The 21311-nt window shown below is 36.5% G+C and overlaps 1 protein-coding gene across 3 annotated transcripts in view; it reads left to right on the top strand.

The window, feature by feature from the left end:
• The first annotated feature begins 773 nt into the window (after nucleotides 1-773).
• The window catches only part of znf469 (zinc finger protein 469), a 335089-nt gene continuing 314551 nt past the window's right edge, over nucleotides 774-21311 (top strand). For all 3 annotated transcript variants that reach the window (XR_003674351.1, XM_028451156.1, XM_028451157.1), the window contains exon 1: nucleotides 774-881. The gene's annotated coding sequence lies outside the window, so the exon portion shown is untranslated. The remainder of the gene's footprint in view (nucleotides 882-21311) is intronic.

Below are 21311 nucleotides of genomic sequence, written 5' to 3'. Positions count from 1 at the left end.
AACAAAAACACACAAAAATGACAAGAAAATATACAATATGACCACAAGAATACAAGAAGTTACTCTGAGAAAAACACACAATTCAGCAACAAGAAGACAAAATGAGAGAAAAAAATATTCAATGTGACAACAAAAATACAAGAAATTACTCCGAAAACATAAAATACAACAACGCAAAATTAAATGAATGATAACAAAAATAATAATAATAATTTTTTTTTTTTTTGATAAAACATTTCAAGTAAAACATAAAAATAAATGCAGGAAATAAATAAATGATTTTTTTTTTTTTTTAAAAAGAAATTAAGATAAATCAAAATATATATTAAAAAAGAAATGGTGCATCATTTATTTGTAGTCCTGTAGTATATATATATATATATATATACTAATATGATTAAATTAAAAGTATGTGTGCATAAATATTTGTATTACTTCCAGACAGTTATAATTAAAAAAAAAAAGAAAAAAAATCGACACTATTTATTCTAAGTTAAAGAAATGTAGCATTTAAAAATATGTTTATCGAATCCAGTCACTACAGAAATAAACATAATAAATACAGTTTTGCTAAGCCAAGTGCAAAATATTATTTTTAGTGCCAAAATAAAAAAATAAAAAAATAAAAGGCAGATGAGCTTAAATAAACATCTCGTTTGACTTTAAAGATGCAGCAGAGTGAAGCTGAGGCACACTGGGATGTAATGGGATGTAATGGGATGGGTGGTACCCATTTATTTTGGGAAGCAGATGTTTGAGAAAGGAGGGGGGGGGTTTCTGCAAAGTGAACAACGGGAGTCTTTCCAAGTCCAGGCGCTTCCGTAAAGCAAACTGAGTCCTTTTGGAGCTTCAGCTGACTGCTTTCTTTACAACCATTCTGGGTGAGTTCCTTTTTTCCCCTCTTTCCTTTTTTTCTTTCTCCTTCGCCTTTGTCGAGTTAAGTCGGATTGACTTCATGAAGGTGATCCGATCAGGTGAAGAAGAGCGCGAGGCGACCGCTTTCCTAGTGACGCACGAGAATTTCACACTAAAGTTATAATCAAATTCATATTTTAAACTATTTTTTTTCCTCTTGCTTTAAAGTTTAAAGTCTTCTCTTCGTTTGCAATGCAGTCATTTTTATTAACGCAGGTGCATGTGATGATGGATTACTGAGCGCGTGCGTGACTTCACGTGTGCGACCCCCAATATGACACAAAATACACAACACAACACACACAAAAAATCACCCCAAAGCGAACAAAACGAGTACAAAAACACACAAAAATAACCAAACATACAGATTAACTGAAACTACTCCAGAAAACAGACAAATTTACAATAAAAAAAAAACACGAAATTTGTCCAGATAATTATTAATTTTAAAATGATTACTAAAGTAAACAAAAACAACAAAAACAACAGAAACACATTAAAACAGATAAATGCACCCTTATTAATTCCTGTATTACTACACAGAATTGGTCATTTTTCTACATCAGATTAGGGCCCTTGGTTTAATTTTGTACAACTTTAATTTACAAAATTACAAAAATAAATAAAGCAACGTAAATAAAAATACACAAAATTACTCCCATTACTAAACACACGAACAGAACAATATAGTAAACTAAAATTTAAATGGACAAAATTACTTCAAAAACATTAAGAATTTCATAGAAATACACAAAAATGCCTCCAAAAGACATACAAATTTACAGGAAAATGCACAAAATGACTAACACAATAAACAAACAAAAAAAATTAAACATCAACATAAAGAAGAAGAAACACACATAACGTAAATACAGACAAAGCCTTTTGTTAATTTTTGTGGCCATTAGCCACATGCAGCTCTTTTTTGAAATATTTTATTCATAATTGCGTGCTGCTCCCAACATAAACATAACAAATAACAAAAATACATAAACATTACTCCAAAAAATGACAAAAAAAACCAAAATGACTACAAAACATTCATGAGTACAGAAAACACACACATAATGACTACCATAATAAACAAAAATAACTGATAAATATACAAACAACAACAAAAACACTTAAAATGAGAGAAAAAATGTGCAGAAATTAGGTTGAAAACACCATAAACAACACCAACTTTAATTTGTTATAATGCTCAGATTGATCAATATTCAGAATATTGACATTAATTTTGATAGTGTGATCCTCAGATCAAACAATTACATATTTTTGTTGCCCCCACTATGATAAAAGTTGCCCATCTCTGTCCTACAGTGCACAATTTCACCTATTTTGAATAATGCGTTGTTTCAACTTTGAGGAAAACCCCACTTGTGCGCTACATTCATGCTAATGGAACATTTACATGCTAACCATTATTAACAAATGAATAATGCAGTTATTTAATTAAGACACATCTTTACAGTGTTTAGTATGTGTGTTTTGTTGTATGCCAGACCCTTTGGAGGCCTTTTCTATTTAATGATGCAAAGTGCCATTTTAAATATCAAATGCTGCGTATCTTTAACAGCGACATTTATTCAATGAGCTCTGTGGTCTATTTGAGTGAGTGGCTGTAACATTTTATTGGTTCCCTCCTATTGTGAGAAAATGCCAGGGACTTACTTATTGAAGGCTGCAGGAAATGTCAAAACTGTTTCATTTGTAGGACGTTCGTTCGATGTGAAATAAGGAATTAAGTGTTCTGTTCTACTTGTAATTATTAAATGAAATATATCATTACTTTACTTTTAACTCCAAACAAAACAGGAAATTATATTTTTCCTTTATTCCTGTAGTAGTGCAATTCCAGGTTTGACTTGAAAGGCAGTAATGAGTCAGAGTTTTCACTATTCTAAACACAGGGTGAAGAGATTAATACAGTTCACTTATACTTAAAAATCCAGTTTCCACATTTAAAAGGACCCTCTATTGTTTTTACAAATGTGTCTTAAAACCTTTGAAATCTTTGAAACATCTATGTCTAACAAAACACATTATTTTACACCATTTTTATTTTTAATTAACTTTTAAAAATGGGACTACTTTACAGTTTTAGAGCCTGTGTTCCACCATCTTGAAATCACGTGATTGATGATGTCACACGGCCTCATTTGCTTGTAAACATCAAATTATTTTCTTTTGAGTGAAGCATTCAGTTTCCAAATGTCCCATGCTTGTATCACATGATGGCAGTCATTTTATAACTCATTCAGTGCCAGTCATTTTCAGATTTTCTACACCCCTCAGTGCCAGCTGTTTTTGAGCATTTTGACTGATTTTAAAGACCCACAGAATATTTTCTACTATGACTATCTGAAATCTCACATCAGATTCTGAAAGATTGAAGCCTCTTTCATAAAAAAAAAAAAAGAATTTGTTTCTGGCTCGTTTCGTTCTTTTGTAATCAGCCATTGAATAAAGCAAGTTTTACACAAATCTTCAGTTTCAGAGCAAAAAGCTGAGAAAAAAGCCTTTTTTTTTAAAAAAAACCCTGTCAGTGACTTTAAAGCTATTTTTTTGCTTTAGTTACAACTCTAACATCTAAACATTGTTTCCTTATATATATATAAAAAACAACACTGAGACCAGGCTTTTGATGGCAAAATTATTATTATTTATCTATCTGGGTCAGAGTTGAATTGATTTCTTACTGTATTTTGGCGTTCCTCCAAGTTTCTCTCCCGTCATTCTGCACACACATAACTTCCTCTTCCTCCCGGACATGCAGAGTGTCACTGCGTTCCCCGTTTTTTTTATGGTTTTATCTCACCATCGCCACACTATCCATGAGTTCCACACATGCTCTGGTTCAGTGTGCGCTGCTGTACGTAGCGCCATTTTCTGTCTCTTAAACGCCTTTCCTCCTCTCCCTCTGAGCTCTGCTGAGCATGGATGATCTCTCATCCAAAGGTGCGCTGCTACCTCCTACATGATACCTATTATTTTATCTAATTTACTTAATGCTTAATGTTCACTTAATGCTTGGATATTGTCGGTTTCATATATGCTTTATATGTAATTTATACCTAGAAGTGCAAACTAGTGCACATTAATATTAAAATTCCTCTTTTTCCTGCTAAAATATGTAGCCCGCTTGAGATCAAACCGGTTTGTATGTGGCCCCTAAACTAAAATGAGTTTGACACCCCTGCTCTGTATAATCAGGAAAAGTTAAAGATGCCGCTGTAACAGTGCACTGACACGCTCTGGTGGCTGAAGTTAGCGAGTAAATCACAAACTGTTGAACGACTCCCACCCAAAAGGACTTCTATTCTCAGGGTTTGTGTGTCTTCAACGTCTGTGATTTAGTCATTAACGTCAGCCACCAAAGCACTGTCACCCGGGGTTTGCACTGGCTACGTCTCCGCTGCGCCAAGGCACCGATCCGGTTTTTCACCGCTGTCCGCAGTCTGGTAATTCACACCGATTGCATTTTGAGTGCGCCGCGGTGCGCTCCGGTTGAACGATTGTGACGTCACGAGACAGATTAGTTCTCGCAATATTTATATAATCGTGCGAGAACACAGTTAAATGTATGTGTTCTAAATGCAACAATAAACAGCTAAACAGGTCAGTGTTCCTAACGAAGGAGAACAAGAAGGTTGGACTCTCTGGATTTGTCATAGCCACATTTTTTATCAACAGCCAACAGAGAAGAGATAAAACTGCACCAGTAAAACATGAACTAAATCAAAGTTGCTGCAGTTTACAGTGTAGTTACAGTATGAGAGGAAACAATATAGTGGATGTGAATTTGTTTTCACACATTATGATTTTGGTGATGTAGTTACTTGAAATATAATGTGAAGTGTTTTATTTTGAAAAGTAACCCGATATTTTATTGCGGAGTACATGCTTAATTTCCTGTTTAGCTTCATTTGCTCTGTGCCGATTGATGCGTCGTGCTCCGGTATCCGCCAGAAATAGAAGACCTACGTATATCTGGTGGAGGGCACCAGACTACCGCATCGGGGAAGGATCAGACACGCACCACAGCGGACCCGGTGGAAATTATCACATAGACTAAAATGGAAACCTATCAGCTCCGGTGACACGGCGGTGACGTAATGCAGCGGAGACGCATCCAGTGGAAACTGGGGATTAAAGGGCGAATAAAGGTCCCTTAGGAGAGCTATTCTTCTCTGCTTCATTGTCTACTACCAAACCGCAGAGTTGAAACTGCCGCTATACATATATAGATAATTTTTTGGGTCACAACTGTTTGTATCCTCTTTTTGGGGTTACAGTGGCATCTTTACCTTTTCCTGATTATTTAGAGCAAACAAAAGCAGCAGAATTTGGCATTTTGACAAAAACAAGCTGCTAAATGATTTAAAAAGCAGACTGAATGCATCAATCATGTGATTTCAAGATGGTGAAACACAGACTCCAAAACTGTAAAGTAGTCCCATTTTTAAAAGGCAGTTAAAATAAATATGGCGCATAATAATATATTTGGTTAGGCATAGATCTTTTATAAGTACATTTCAAAGATTTTAGACCAAATAGTGGAGGATCACTTTAAGAATCCACCTTTTCACATTTAAATGAGCCTTTTTCATCACTTTTTGTGGTTAAATTTTCCAATGTGCAATTTGAAGCCTGCCTTAGTCTGAAGAATTCACCATGAAAACCTCATATTAGAAACATATGCTTGTCACTATATTTTTAATCAAATCAATCAAAAAATGCTGAAAATTGTCCAATGTCAATGCATGGGCATATGTTATTTTTCCAGTAAAAAACCCACGTGAATTAAGGCCACGTCTGAGGCTATGGGAGAACGACTCCTTGTTTGTTAATGCTCCTAAATTCTCATGTGATGAAACGAAACTATAATAATAAGTTTTCCTATTTGCCTAAAGTGTGAGAGAGACTGTTTGATTTACATCCTCTTATCTTTGTTATGGTCACAAGTGTGATTGTGCCAGATGGAGCCATTAATGGTCAACACGTCAGATCATGACTGTTCCAACTTTACTGGGAGGCCAGCCCAGAAAAACAAGGATTTGGTTTCTGGAGATGTGGATCACCGGGGTCAGACATTACATTTCTGCGTCTCTGGTTATGTTCACACATCATCCGACAGAGATTCCCACCGTGTCGTTCAAAAATCACACAATTCCGTTTCTTTTTGTTTTCTATTTCATCTCTTTTCCTGTTTAGACAGGAAAAGAGATGGTTGGTAAACTTCCCAAAATTGTACCGAACATGATAAATAGAATTAATAGAGTCAACTACTGTTATTCATTTTACATTTATATGCTTCAGATGACTTACAGGAGGGTTACCCTGAAATAATGCAAGATTACATAGGGAGAAATTTGCTTAGTCGCCAGCTTTAGAAGAAAAATAGCATGAAAATGTGTGAAATTGTGCCAAAACATGGAAGTGCAGCTTCAGTCCATTTCCATTTCAAATATTATAACAGTGAGGGCAACAAAAATGTGATTATCTGATTTGAGACCCACATTATTAACAAAAATGTCACCATTGAGAATAATGACTATTGTGACCATAAATACAAAGAGAAAAGGCTTTTGTCTGTATTTCAATTGCTTTGTGTATTTTTGTCTCATTTTTTGTGTTTTTGTTGTTAATTTTTATATTTTTATTGTTTTATTTATCTTTGTAGTCATTTTGCATATATTTTTTTAATCTTTTATGTGTGTTTCTGAAATTATGTATGATGTTTTGAATCATTTTGTGTATTTTTATGTACACTTGTAAGTTTGTGAAAGGATTTTTATGTATTTCAGATATAGTTGTGTATAATCTGTTATTTTTGTAGTGTTGTGTAAGGCTGCAACAATGAATCGATAAAATTGATAGAAATTGACTATTAAAAGCGGTTCATCTATTCGTTGCGTCATGCGATTTGTCACTGACTGTGAAGCAGAGTCGTTTGCTTCACCTGCAGAGATTTGTGTGTGCGCACGAGTGTTTGTGTGTGTGTGTGCAGTGTTTATGTGTGTGCGCACGAGTGTTTGTGTGTGTGTGTGCAGTGTTTGTGTGTGTGCACCACGAGTGATTGTGTGTGCACGCATTAGTGTGTGCACATACAATCACTTGTTTTTGTGTGTGCGCACCATGAGTGTTTGTGTGTGTGCGCACCATGAGTGTTTGTGTGTGTGCGCACCATGAGTGTTTGTGTGTGTGCACACCATGAGTGTTAATGTGTGTGTGCACGAGTATTTGTGCAAGTGTGACTTGCGTGCGCGAGTGTTTGTTTGTACGTGAGAGACACTTTTATTTCAGTTTATTCAGCTAAAGCATGGTTTAAATGTGCTTTATAGATAAACTGTTTAAAAAAATAATGTGATTCATTGATTTAGCATATATTTGATGTTGTTTTGTGCATTTTTGTCATTTTGCACATTTGTGTTAGAAGCCGCACAGCATTAGATCAAGGGCTGCATGTAGTACCTGTTGCCCATGTCTGCTTTCTACAAATTTAAGTGCAGAAACCAAATAGGTTTTCCTTTGTGGGTCGACCAAATAGGGCCGTCCTACCTCAGCATGTTTCACTCAAATGTCAGAAGGAGATAAAGATCATTGGACTGAATCAGGCTGCACGAGAATGCAAAGGATCATGGAATGGAAAGTAGTCCAACAGTTTTTTACAGTGAGGGCGTGAAAGGATTGCACAGAAAGACTGGAAACCTGAGGAGGGCTGATAAGCTACAAAAGGTTTCCAGGTTGGTCCAAAGACAAATTTGCAAGGCATAGCAACTATCACAAAGCCTGTGTGTGTTTACAAGTGACAACACATGTTTGGCCTATTTCATGTTGGCAGATATTTAGCTGAGACTTTGTTTTGTAACAAAATATTCAGACATTATTGAATCATACATAGAAGATGTAAAGTATGCAGACATTGAGGAGATGATAACAGTTAATGAATTGGGTGTCAGACCTTCATGGCTACCGTCTTTACTCTTAGGAAAGCCTAAAGCATCAGTTTAGTGAAAATGTTTTGTTTGGCTTCTGATTCTATGTTTCAAAATAATCCTAATTCTTTCATTTCCACTTCACTTCACACATTTCAGTTGCAGGTCCGTTTCATCATCTTTCCCTGGTTAGATGACTTACTGGTTGTTAAACCTTTACGAAATCATAGCAAACATGCATACAGTACACTAAAGTCATGCAAGATTTAATTGCAGGAGTTTAACATGTCTGTTAGCCACACTGCTAACCCTCAGCCACCTATTTAAAGGGAAGAATCACATTGAAATGTGTGATATGAATCATCATATGATCTAGGGCTGCCAACTTTGGTGGCCGACCAAGATTTTCATTGGTCGACCAGCAACGGTATCAGTTTCAATACCATTTAAAAAAAAAATGCAATGCACTTATATAGGTGATAAAGGTGAAATATCAAATATTATTTATTTAATGCCTAAACATGATTCTATGTTCAGCAACAGCTGTGTGAGTGAGTGCTGCGCTGCAAAAAAAAAGAAAAAAAAAGAAAAAAAAGTGTTGTGCTTCAGCTGTCAGTGTGTTGTTCTCAGAGCAGAGAGGGAAGTACCCACTGTTGAATCAATCCTTTTTCTGCACAGAACATGGATTATTCTTATATTTGGTATGTGGATTATGTAAATAGATCCACTGTTGTCTCTGGTGCCACGTCGCACCTGTGTTTGACGTGCGTTTGTTTCCCCGTGTGCTGATCTTTGTTTATTAATAAAAGCAGGCTAACCGCTAAAACAAAGTAAGTATGTCATTTGTATGAGGAAAAGATTTTTTAACTGCCTGTTTCAGGTCGGGCTCTGATATAAATACCTAATCTCTGTCGGACCTGTAGGTTTCACTTTTGCTTTGTCGAGTTCTGGTCAAAGCTTGAATAAGGTTCATATCATAAATGGTCTGTGTTTAAAAGCAAATCAGCACCACAAAACACCAAAACAAAATATTTCTCTCTCTTTTTCTTTCTCCTCGTCCTCCTCTGCACCTGCTCATTCATTCTCTTTTTTGGGTGATGGCTACGTGTGCCATAGTCTTGGTCGACAAACCATTTCCTTGGTTGACTACAGCCCTAATACGATCCCAAAAAATAATTTGTAAAACCTTAATTTTCCCCAACCAACCAATCTCACTCACATTTTGCACAAAATCCCGCACAGCGGTGTGATTATAGATGCTTCTGCAATAATGTGTGACCAAGTAAAATGATCAGCAGTTCAGCTAATACACTAACAGCTAAACCTGTCTTTGTACCAGAGACATTTCTGTCATGTTGGGGCCTGGTTTTAAATAAAAAGAAAGATTGTAAAAGGGTCCGAATGTGAATGCTGTTTTTTTCCCGTTGTCGGAGACCCTCCCCAGTTATTGAGTTGTGATCATAAGTCAATCTACTTGACATTGACACGACATTTTGAACACAGCATTTTGGACAAAAAGAGTTATTAGTTTTAATCGCACTTAAGTCATTTCAAAATGTGATAGTTTTGGTCCAGTTTTAGTCGACAAAATCTCGAAAAGGTTTTAATCTTAATTGTTGTTGAAAGAAAGTATTAGTCTTTTAACATCCATTTGGGCATGACCAAACAAGGATAGGATGCAGCAGCATTGCTGATATTATTCAGCTTTTGATTGACACAAATGTCATGCACAGGCCACCCACTAACGTTTCCGTCCAGTCGCGTTGTGTCTATGAAAACTCACCCATTTATCGTCAAGTTTTAGCCATAAAAGAACCATAATTTCATCAAGTTCATTTTGTCTTCTTTTTGAATAATATGTTAAGGTTTCGTTCATTCAGACAACATTTTTTTCAGGAAGTTCTATTTCATCCTTACTGACCGCCAGAGGCGGAGCTTAAGGCACTGGATTTATCATGTTGCGTATGCGCAGGTCGAGTAATTATATCAACAAAGTCACCTGTGACCCTGGATGACCCGGCGAGTTGGAACATCCAGTGCTTTAGGCACCGCCTCTGGCGGTCATCCAGGATTCATAGAACTGTAGTTACATACTTTTGTTTACTTTAATAACTGCTGATGGCTTTGATGTGTCCTTAATAGCGCCTAGTAACAACTTATAAGGGAAAAAAAATTATTTATTATGTGTTTTTCTTCTGTCATGTATTTTAGGATTTATAGCTTCTTTAACTGTAGCTTGAAATTGGTTTCCTCATCCGTCCAAAAGCACATCTTTTGCTTCACGCTTGTTGTTCCCTGTTCTGCCCTATGATCAATTTTCATAACCTTTCTCATATCAAAGATGCTGCTCCCTGCTCTTCCTCAGCCAGGAGAACACTGGTGAAGGTTGCTGCACCCAGCTGTGTTCAGTAATTTACTGAGGGGTGAGCCGAGCATAGGTAACACCCAAAAACTGTGCCGTCACGGCTGAGTAATGTGATAGTGGCTGGCAATGGCCCTGAGGAGAAGGTCCAGGGAGATTTAAGATGTAAACGTGAATAATTTACACTCCCGCTCGAGCTTTCAAACTTAATGAACTCAGAAAGTTAGGATGACATAGTTTACAGGAAATCCAGCCAGAACGATGTCTAATATAGTCATAGATTTTCTATCTGTAAACGTGAAACCAAGTGTGAGTGAAAAGTCTTCCAGCAAAAGGTCAATGACATTATTTCATTATGTTTTGGCAAATGTCTTCTGAATGAGTAGATTTCTGTATTGTTGTTGTTTATCTGTCTCGGTGGTTGTAGTACAGACAAACTCTGGTGTGTGTGTGTGTGTGTGTGTATGTGTGTGTGTGTGTGTTGTGAGGCGGGGGCAGTTCTCTGCATCTGGTTCAGCTCTTCTTCACTTAAAAGGATTTGATTACCACACACACACGCACACGCACACACACACACCCACACACACACGCACGCACACACACACACACACACACACACACACACACACACACACACACACACACACACGCACACACACACACACACACACACACACACACACACACACACACACACACTATTAGTAATCTAAACTTTCCCAAAAATCTTGTGTATTTAACCTCCCCACACTTTACTTATGTTTGCTTTTGTAAGTTTTGTCAAGTCTTTTGTCTCTTTGGTGTTTGCTCATTTTAAATATTTGATATTCTTGCTTCTTGGAAGAGACTTTTAAGTTTTAGTCATGACACATTGTGCCTCATGAGTCAATATGTTCTTAAATTTCTCTTTTTTTTTTGTTAAGAATAAAAACAAGTTAAATTAACTCTGGATGATTCAAATGTTCTCAACCTCTAAATCTGCTCACATTTAACTTAAGAAGCAGTGAAATGGAAATATATTTTAATGGAATCAAACACTGGAATAATATCATATTTCAGAGCAGGCACAGAAAAATAACAGAGCTTTGGCAAATCATTGATGCCTTGAATGCTGTGTGGTGGCAGAGATATTTATCACAAACTTGAAATAAATAATACATGAATACAGTATCCAGAACAAGTGTTGGAGCATATTGTGTAAGTTTGGCTGGTTCAACAGCCTTGTTTTAAGGCTGTTTTTTTTAATTATAAAACATGTTGTGCATTGGAGAAAATTTATGAAGCTTTGATGTTTGCTCTTCTTCTTCTTCTGGGGTTTGTAGAATTGTGAGGCCCTCCACGCTCCCCTCCTGAATGAAACTCTTTGTGAGTGTTTTCTCCATAGAGACTAGTAACAAATGTAGGAACTTTATCTTGTGTTATTGGAAAGTATTCTGATGTTTTAGGGAAATGAAAGCACGTATCACTCGCTGCTGTGAGGATAGTAAGAGGCTCAGAGTCACAGCTGCTGCTCAAACAGAAGCAGCCGAAGTGCAGCAAATCTCAGCTGATCAGAGCAGACACACTGCATCCACACTGCAGATGAATTGGGTCTGTTCTTTCCACCTCACCTTAGATAATTTTTAATGAGCTATTTATTCCGTGTGTTCTCAGTCTCTCTCTCTGACTTGGGGCAGACTGCGCTGACTGCAAGTGGATTGCTCACAGTTTGCTGCACACAGTGACTCCACAGACTCTGTTCCTCCTGAACACCTTTGTGCCTTTATTCTGTTGCTTCTCCACCTCAGACTTCCCTTTTCCTCTTGATTTACCGTGTAACCGCTGTGCCAAAAGCCACATTAGAGACTTCAGCTGGAATATAAAGCCATGGGACTGTCCCTATTCTCAGCTCGGGAACACGGATCAAGTTTTGATTGGCTGAAGTCCAGCATCACGTTCCTGAAGTCCAGTGTCACGCACTTGTATTTCTAAAGCTCATTTACAGCATCAGGAGAAGGAGCAGAGATTCACTGTCCACTCAGAACACTTGGGATTAGAATATGCAATACAATATGATAGGGGTGAGTATTGGCAAGGATGTTGCAATACAATAGTATCACGATACTTGGGTCACGATACAATATTACCACGATATATCACGATATTCTACCCAGTTAATATCACAATTAAACGTAGAGATGAAAAATCAAGTTGCTGCATATGTTCATCAGAATATATTGATCATTCAGGGGACACATTGAGTCAAAACTATTTGCTTCAAAACATCCTATTTATTATTTATTATTAGTGTTTTTGCGCATTTTCACTGAAAAAAAAAAATGCAGTGTTACACACTGTCATCATAAAATAAAGTGCAACAAGTTTCTTTTCCCTGAAACAACTGTGTAGAAGTCTCAAAGTAACCATGACAACATAATGACGACATTGTAACAACTGTAAGTGAGTAAATCAGTGTTGTGAACGTTACTTTAAAAAAGTAATTAGTTATAGTTACTCACTACTTGTTCAAAAAAGTAACTGCATTAGTAACTAAATTACTCTATATTAAAAGTAACTCATTACCAAGGAAAGTAACTATTTGCGTTACTGTTAAAAAAAAAGAAAAAAAAGTTGCTATATGTCAAATAATTCACATTTTTTAGATGCATGTGTTGTGAGGTGCTTCATTAATTTTGAGTTGCTTAGAACAGATGTGGACAAAGTCTTCACTCCTGGATTTAATGAACACTTCACATACACGTTCTTGCCTTTGACCACAATTAATTTAAAGAAGTGTTTGTATCGTCACCTTAAAAATGTCAACTTTCATCAGACTGCTCCACACTCACCATCTCTGCTGATTCATCAAATCTGCTCTGTGTGTGTGTGTGTGTGTGTGTGTGTGTGTGTGTGTGTGTGTGTGTGTGTGTGTGTGTGTGTGTGTGTGTCGTGTGTGCTGGCACGTTGCCTTAGCCAATCATAATCGCTCACCTTGTTTTTAACCCGCCTCCTCTTGTTGGCACATGTGTAAAAACACTGGCTCTGATTGGCTACCATGAAACATGACGCCGCCTAAGCCAATCATAATCGCTCACCTTGTTTTTAACCCACCTCCTCACAACAGCTGATTCAGAAGCCAGGGTTGCTTTCGGATAACAGTTTATGCAATTAATGCATGTAACGCACCGCATTTAACGTTCAGTAACGATAACGGCGTTGTAATGGCGTAAAAAGTAATTAGTTTGATTACCCCATTACTGAAAAACAAACGCCGTTACTTTAAACGCCATTATTCCAAACACTGCTGATAATGCACAAAAAAAGAAAAAAATTATGTATCTTGTATCAGTTTAAATAATGATCTGAACAGATTATATGAAAATAAAATGCCTGTGCATGTATAAATATTGCAGGCATTACACACTGTCATAATAAAATCAAGTGCATCAAGTAACCACTGCAACACATTGAAAGCATTGTAACCACCACTGAAATATTGCACAAATACACAAAAATCTTGATTGAATATAAAAATAAAATGTTTAAAAAAAAATAAAAAATTGAGACATTGTGAAATTAATTTTTTTTCACACCCCTACAATTTAATAATATTATTATGGATTTTTGACCAAATAAAACAAAAAAAAAAAACTTACTAACTGCAGCTTTAAGTCTTTCCCTGTTAGTATGAGTTTTCTTCACAACTCGTAAGAATAAAAATTGGTGATTCCCAAAAATCAATGTTTACGAACACAATCACAGATACAAATCAGTTTTCGCTTATCATCATTTTTTTATATCTTCTTGCATGATGCCCAATGTTTTGGGGATTTTAATTAAACTTAGGATAGCTGCATCCAGATTTTATATATCAAAGTCCAAATGTATACTTTCTGGTGCTATCATTAGAAAATATGGTGTTTCTATGGCGATATACTGTATTTGTGTCGTGAACACTTTCTCAGTTGTATTCCTCACTATTTCATCTTGTAGTCTACTAGTTTACAACAGAGCGTTACCTGATCTAACCTTGACAGAAACATGACAGGATTCCTAAAAATGTGTTTGTGCTGCTCACCACAGGTTGGATGAGCTTCCAACTCGTACTCGCTGCAAATAAATATAATCTTTTATGTTATCATAAACATAGACAATGATTAGATTATCTCATCATTAACACCTGATTGTGGGTGAAATAAATCAGGAGACTTAGATTCAGGCCCCAAAGTTGCTTGTTTTAGAAGCAGGAAAAATTAGACGTAATGGTTTGAGGGAGTTTGACACAAAAGGTAATTTATGATGTTTGGATGATTTAGTCAGAGCATCCATAAAACTACACATATTTTCTTAGTCTGGAATCTGTTTCCATCAAAGAGGTGGGAGTAATTGACTTGGTTGTGGATTAGAAAAGACTCATATTGTGAGGTTTTTTTTAATCTTGTATCAGATGTAGTGTTTAAAAGGCCTCAGTTTGACAATGTGGTAATTAAAGTCTTAAAGTGTAAGACTTGAAGCAACATTAATTACAGTAGGGGTGTCCCGATCCGATGTTGATATCGGATGTCGGTCCAAAATCAGCAAAAAAATAGTATTTTATTATATCTACCTGCATCACCTGATCAAACCCTTTTCTAACATTTCACAGTAGAAAACAAGTAATAAAAGTATGTATGATAAACATTTCTAAATCACATTTTATGTAACCTTTATAAATTAATGTTCTTGTGGCATTTGAAAAAAACCGTTATACCACCACACGCGTTATACCTGATGACCTGTTCTGTTTCAATGATTTAATGTGTGATGGTTTATTTTTCTTATCTCTGTTGATAAGAGGTGCAAAGGGGACGATGTGATTTCAAGCCAAGATATTTCCACTTGAGCTACAACAGATCAAAAGGCTAAAACAAACAACTGCTCAAAAATAAAATCTCACATTGAAAGTGTCAAGGTGCTCTAGAACAGTGATTCTCAACTGGTGGGTCGGGACCCAAAAGTGGGTCGCGAACAGCTGGTCAAAAATAAATAAATACTTAATGTCTCTCATGTTGGGTTGGACTTGTCTTTTATTTTGAAAGAAACTTTTCTTTTGACAGGCCTGTTGTGAAATGCTTGTTGCATGGGCAAATAAATAGATTTATGTTTTAAAAAAAAGATTATATGGAAAATATGATTAAATTTGGTTGGTTGAATTCTTAAAAAAAAAAGAAAAAAGTGGGTCGCGATTTAATGACAGTGACAAAATTGGGTTGCAGGGTGAGACCAGTTGAGAACCACTAGAAGTTTTGCAACATGAAAAAAAAACACTATACATTATTTTCTAATTTTTGTATGTCCACTTTCTTTATTCCCTTATTTTTTTTATTCTTGTGGGAAAACCTGGCATTTGATCAAGGCATTTTATCATTCCTTTTTCTCCAGCAACAGCTTTGCTTTGTTGCTGCATTTCCTAAGTCTTATATTTCATATAAATTTGTAATGGAATTGCTTTATGCAGAACTTTTATTACCACCATTGTAGACAGGAAGTGCTTTACAATAATGCACTCACATTCTCTACCATTAGGAGCAGCTTCAGTGTTTTCAATGTTACACTGTTGAGTGTTTTAATGCATGCTTTGACTCAAATTTCCTCTTTTTATTTTATTTGTTTATTTATTCATTGTGTTCAAATGTTTCTTGTTCTGTATGTGAGTCTATGATGTATCAGGGATTTTCACTGCTTGATAGTTAAAGGGAACATATTGTAAAAAATCCACTTTTGCAATCTTTTTTAACACAAATGAGGTTGCTTGAGTGTCCACACGGCACACAAAATATAAAATAAATCCATCCAGTCGTTTGTTTGTGGTCTGTGTCAGCCTTACAACACAGAGAAAATTGCTCCGTTTCAAATTTTACACATTTGTGATGTCACAAATGAAATCAAGAAAAAAATACCCTCTCCTTCGCTGGTAACTCCACCCATGAACTCCACTCCCAAACTTTTGCAAAAGTCTGCCATTGTTTGTCTCGCTAGCGAAGGAGTGATGGCTGCAGTTACAGTATTGCCTATAACAATATGTTTTTATTATATAGCTTATTTTGTGTTATAATACTCATTTCAGGAGTCACTGCTTTTGCTACTTGTCAGAACAGCATGATAAGCACAGTTAGATGGATTGCTGAGTCCTTCCCCTAAACAAGCCACATTACAGAACTCACTCACACGTGCTGTCCCTTAGAGGAGAAGAAGCCAAAATTGGCACATATCTTGCAGCTGTTTGTTAATAAATGTGCCTGTCTGGCATTTTGCATCAGCAAATTTAACCCACAATTCTGTTTCTGGTAAGACTTTATTGAGTTAAAAATATCGATGTATATTTTATATCGCCATTTTGTGAAAAATATATAAAGATACGAGTTTTGGTCCATATCACCCAGCCCTACAGATAAGAAATGTTGATTCAAAATTCTAATTGAGTGCATACTGTATATAGGAGAGATACTACATGTATAGCAACTTTGAATGTGTTTAACCTTTTTTTAACAGAAAGAAATCCAGTTGGACAGAAAATGTAGGTATCAGGCATTGACCCATGTATGTTTTAAAACTTAAACACTACGTGGTTTTTGGATAGACAGTTTGAAAAGTACCTCCATGACTAAAGAGCTCTAACACTTGGCTTTTCAACCCCAAATTTGTTTTCACTCAAAGGAAAACTGATCATTACAAGCACTGCTCTGTTGTAGGGGATTTTGTGTACAGCTGTTACTGTTAAGTCTGCATTCCTAATTAATCTGGATTATTCTTAGCTTCCTTTTAGAGTTTAAAGGGTACCTGTAGTGACTTTCAATCTAAACCGCTGTCAAAATAGATTGTCGATTTTGCTCCTCTAAATCTCTTCAATGTCCCCCCACTCTGTCCTACTGATGTACTCATACTCACTCGTGTGTATATAAGTGTATATAAGAGCTCACAATGACAGCGTCACACACGTCAGAAGGAGCACCAACAAAAATGTGGAGAAAATCACTTTCGGCTAAACATGGTTGCTCCACATGGATTGTATTCTATGGCATGAAATTGTTCATAAAAGTACTTAAAATAAAAATAAATGTGCACATATTTTGTTTATTGGTTTTACATTAATACATTTCCACTATGGCACCCTTTAATGACTTATTTCTTGGCAGGTTATTGACATAAAAGCCCAATGAAAATATGAACTGACCGCATATAAAAACTAAGCCAACCGTTATAACCTGATTCTGTGAGTTTCTGTTATTTCAGCATCTGATACTAAAGACAAAGAGCCCTCTGAAACTGTGTGCCAGTTTTGAGTTGTTCACATTCAGCATTCCACTTACATTGGCAACCCTGCTTAAAGGAGACAATTATGCATATCATATTTAATGGTTTTATTCCGGTCGAGATATTTAAAATTGGTCTCTGTCAGTTGCTTTTTGGTTGGATAGTAAGTTTACTGTATTACATTATGGAGCAGTTCCAACTGCTGGCAACGATTTTTAACATTTATTAAGTGTAACTGTAACTCATCCAAAAGTTGTTCTTAACCACAACTGATGCCAGTGTTCCCATGCCAAAGTGACATGCCAAAACAGTGGTGGATGTTGATTTTGTGTTTTTTCACAGAAACACCCAAATACGGACTAAATTAATTGTCTTAATTGTGGAGTGACGTCATACCACGGGGTCCTGGGAACAAACCAGAACAAAAATGGTATCAAGTAGGGATGTAACGATTCACTCAACTCCCGATACGATTCGATTCACGATACTGGGTTCACGATACGATTCTCTCACGATTTTTTCATTTACAAAATGGGACTGTAGACAAAACAGAAAATACTGTATTATTTTCCTTGTATTTTTCATTGTCAAAAGAATTCCTTGATAAACTATTCAAAACAATGCAATTTAACTAAAAATAAATCTTGAGGTAAATAAATAAAGGAATAATACAAATGAAAATGAAGCCTATTAATTTAAATTCTGGTTCTATAATAAACAATGCAAAACTGCATAATAGTTCTTTTTCTTTTAAAAGTGCAACTGAAAATGTATTTTGTGCCTTAACAATTGGACTTTAAAAAAAACAAAAAAACCGTCATTGCACTGATTTACATCATATTTGTTTGGACCAGCAGAGGGCGCTGGTAACCCAGCGGTCGGTTGGCATGCAGATATCTTGCAGTGAAGAAGAGAAGCTATGCTAGCAGACAGAGCTAATAGAAAAACGTGACTTTTACAGATATTCAAGTAATATTACAGATATTCTTTCGGTGCTAAAGGGGTAATGAATCATTTATTAACATATTTAAGAGTAGAAGGCAGCTAGAAGGAAAGTATTAGCAGACTCCGCCCGCCGCCAACACTTCCGGATATAAAAAAAGTACTGCGATTCAATTGTCAGAAAATCGATATCAACCGTGATACCTATGAATCGATTTTTAACTGCCTTACGATTAATCGTTACATCCCTAGTATCAAGCAATTCACTGTCCTCTGTCTGGATTTTGTTTGAAACCGTTCAGGACTTTTTAAGATATCCTGTTAACAAACATCCATGACAAAAGACGGACGGATGGACATACTTCTTTGTGGAGGTAATTGTTACGTTGAAATTAACGGTTGCCTTGTCTTTAACTTGGCAAACACCCTCTGCGTTGGTAAATGATGAAGACCAGACTGAAGAGATGATGAATTAATAAAAAATGATTTTATTCTAAACTAAATGAAAAGGTACAAAGAAGATGGTCAAAAAAAAAGAACACTGCTACAGCCGGAGGATGAAGTCAGACTAGACAACTGTTCACACACATCACACACTACTACCCCGCTGTCCCTCTCCCCCTCCTCCCCCCTACCAGAGATAAGAAAGAGAAGAAGAGACAGGAGGGGGAAGAAGAGGCCAGTTTCCCTTGGGATTGGCGTCACCTGGTATCTGGCTGATAGTCACATGCATAGGAGTGTGTGTGTGTGTGTGTTTGTAAAACTACATGTGTGTGTGAATGAGTGTGTGTGTGTGTGTGTGTGCGTGCGTGTGAATGAGTGTGTATGGGATGTGTGTATGTGTATGTGTGTGTGAGACTCTGGGGTGTGTGCGCGTCTGGCCTTGAGATAAAACTGTGTTATGGGAGAACGGTTAACTGACCTTAGAATGAGCATGAGACAGCAGAAATGAAGTTACACCTTAAAGCCTTAAAAAGAATAATGTCTATGAGTAAATATATGAGTGAATATATGAGTAAATATGTATTAGTAAACATAATTAACCAATTTTGCCCTTACATAATGAAGTAAAAATTCTTCTTAAATATCAGAAATATATCTTCAAGTGTGAATTTTGTTTGATAACGTGAGACATTTCAAAGAAGTTGCGGTAAAACCATGAAAATGAACAGATTCTACTCCCTTTATGTCAACACAGGTTTAGCCTCTAATTGCAGAATCTATCATTTAACTTTTGCCCTTAGGTGCCATCTTTGCATCCTTCCACTGGATTCCCAATCCCACAATGCAATGCGCAAATATTTCCCAAAGTGCAAGTCATGTCACCGTTTGACAACAAGCCCAATATTTGTCGATGGAGTAAAAAAAATCTTGGAACCAGGAATTTCAACCTTTGACATTTGCTTGTTGTTCTTCTGTTTTGCTGAAGAAACACCGTCTATACTACGTCTTTATCCGTGTCGCTGGCAACTTTCTATCTCAATTTTTTTTAAACAAAAACTCACTGTATATATAACATAATCAGTCTTTTATCTGTTATAACTATTGGGCTAATCCAGGTCATTACTGAATTGGTTTGACACACTCTGGATGAAGTCACTGTGTGTGCTGAGTGAGTGTGTTTGGATTAGACATTAGACCCATGTCATTACAGATTAAAATATGTATTAGTTGGATCTATCATTTCATCTACGTCCGCTGTGATTGCTTCCACATGTCAGGCCAAAGGCTTCGAGGGCCGACACGGGCTGCAGCTTCTGTGGTTGGCTATTGATCCTCTGTAATGGATTTAAACACTCGCATAGTCCCTGTGGACAAAGAGGTGGAAGCGACACAGAAGGCTGAAGATGAAGAACTTAGTGAAAGGGTGGGATAATGTGAAGATCATCACATGGGGAAAAAGCGCTGTCTTTGAGGCCAGATTTGCTTGAGGAAAAGGGAGAATTTGGACAAACAAATCCATGGACTTCTTCATTCTGATGAAATCAAGTCAATGTAAACATCTCCTCCATGGTCATTAGCAGTGCTGTAGGAATGTGTAACTGGTGCACATATTTGTACTTGGCTTCTGGGACCAAGTGGAGTAGTTAGCAATTACAGCGTATTTGATGTCCTTATAAAAATCAAAAAGCAATTCAGATTATAGTTCCTAAGAACAGGATACGTTTCATATCCATAATAAACACAGGGGAGCTTTGATTGCCAGCTCCTCCCCTGGTGAAATGTACATCTGCCTAAATGATGTTTGTCAGGAAAAGAACAGAAAAGATGAGAAAAACAGCTGCTGTATGCTTTTTTTTTTTCTTCTTTTAACACACAAAACACACTGCACTTCGTTTTCCACTTGCATAGAATGATCGAATGACACACAAACAGTTGGTTTGGCTCCGCTGTCAGGAAGTGGTTGAAAACAAGGGGTCGTCAGTGGTAAAAGGGGATAAAGTCAAGGGCAAGAAGAGAAGCCATGAAGGAAAATATTCCTAACTTTAAAGAGGTCGTTTGTTTTGTACTGAATTTTTATGGTTTGTGAGCTGACCCATCACGTCTACAGCTCACTATGGATGGAAAGCTGTCAGAATAAATTAGATATCAGTGATATCACCCATTGTTCAGCTCAACTAGTTTCCAAATTTGGTTTGCTAGTGCACAAATACACTTTACTAGTAAAGAAAAAAGTGTCACTAGTACTTCTAGTAGGCAGGGAAAGCACATTCAGGCTTGCCATTGGTTTACAACCAATCAGGGAGCTGGATTTAGTTATAATCCCTCCTACGTCATTTGCATTAGGTTTATTAGTACTACTAGTGAATCTTTTTTCCCTACTAGTACTACAACTAAACATAAAGTGAAAAGCACACACAGCTTTAAAATCACAAGACGGA

Source organism: Gouania willdenowi, chromosome 6, assembly GCF_900634775.1.
Source record: "Gouania willdenowi chromosome 6, fGouWil2.1, whole genome shotgun sequence".
Taxonomy (NCBI): domain Eukaryota; kingdom Metazoa; phylum Chordata; class Actinopteri; order Blenniiformes; family Gobiesocidae; genus Gouania; species Gouania willdenowi.
This window is presented reverse-complemented; position numbering and strand designations above follow the sequence as displayed.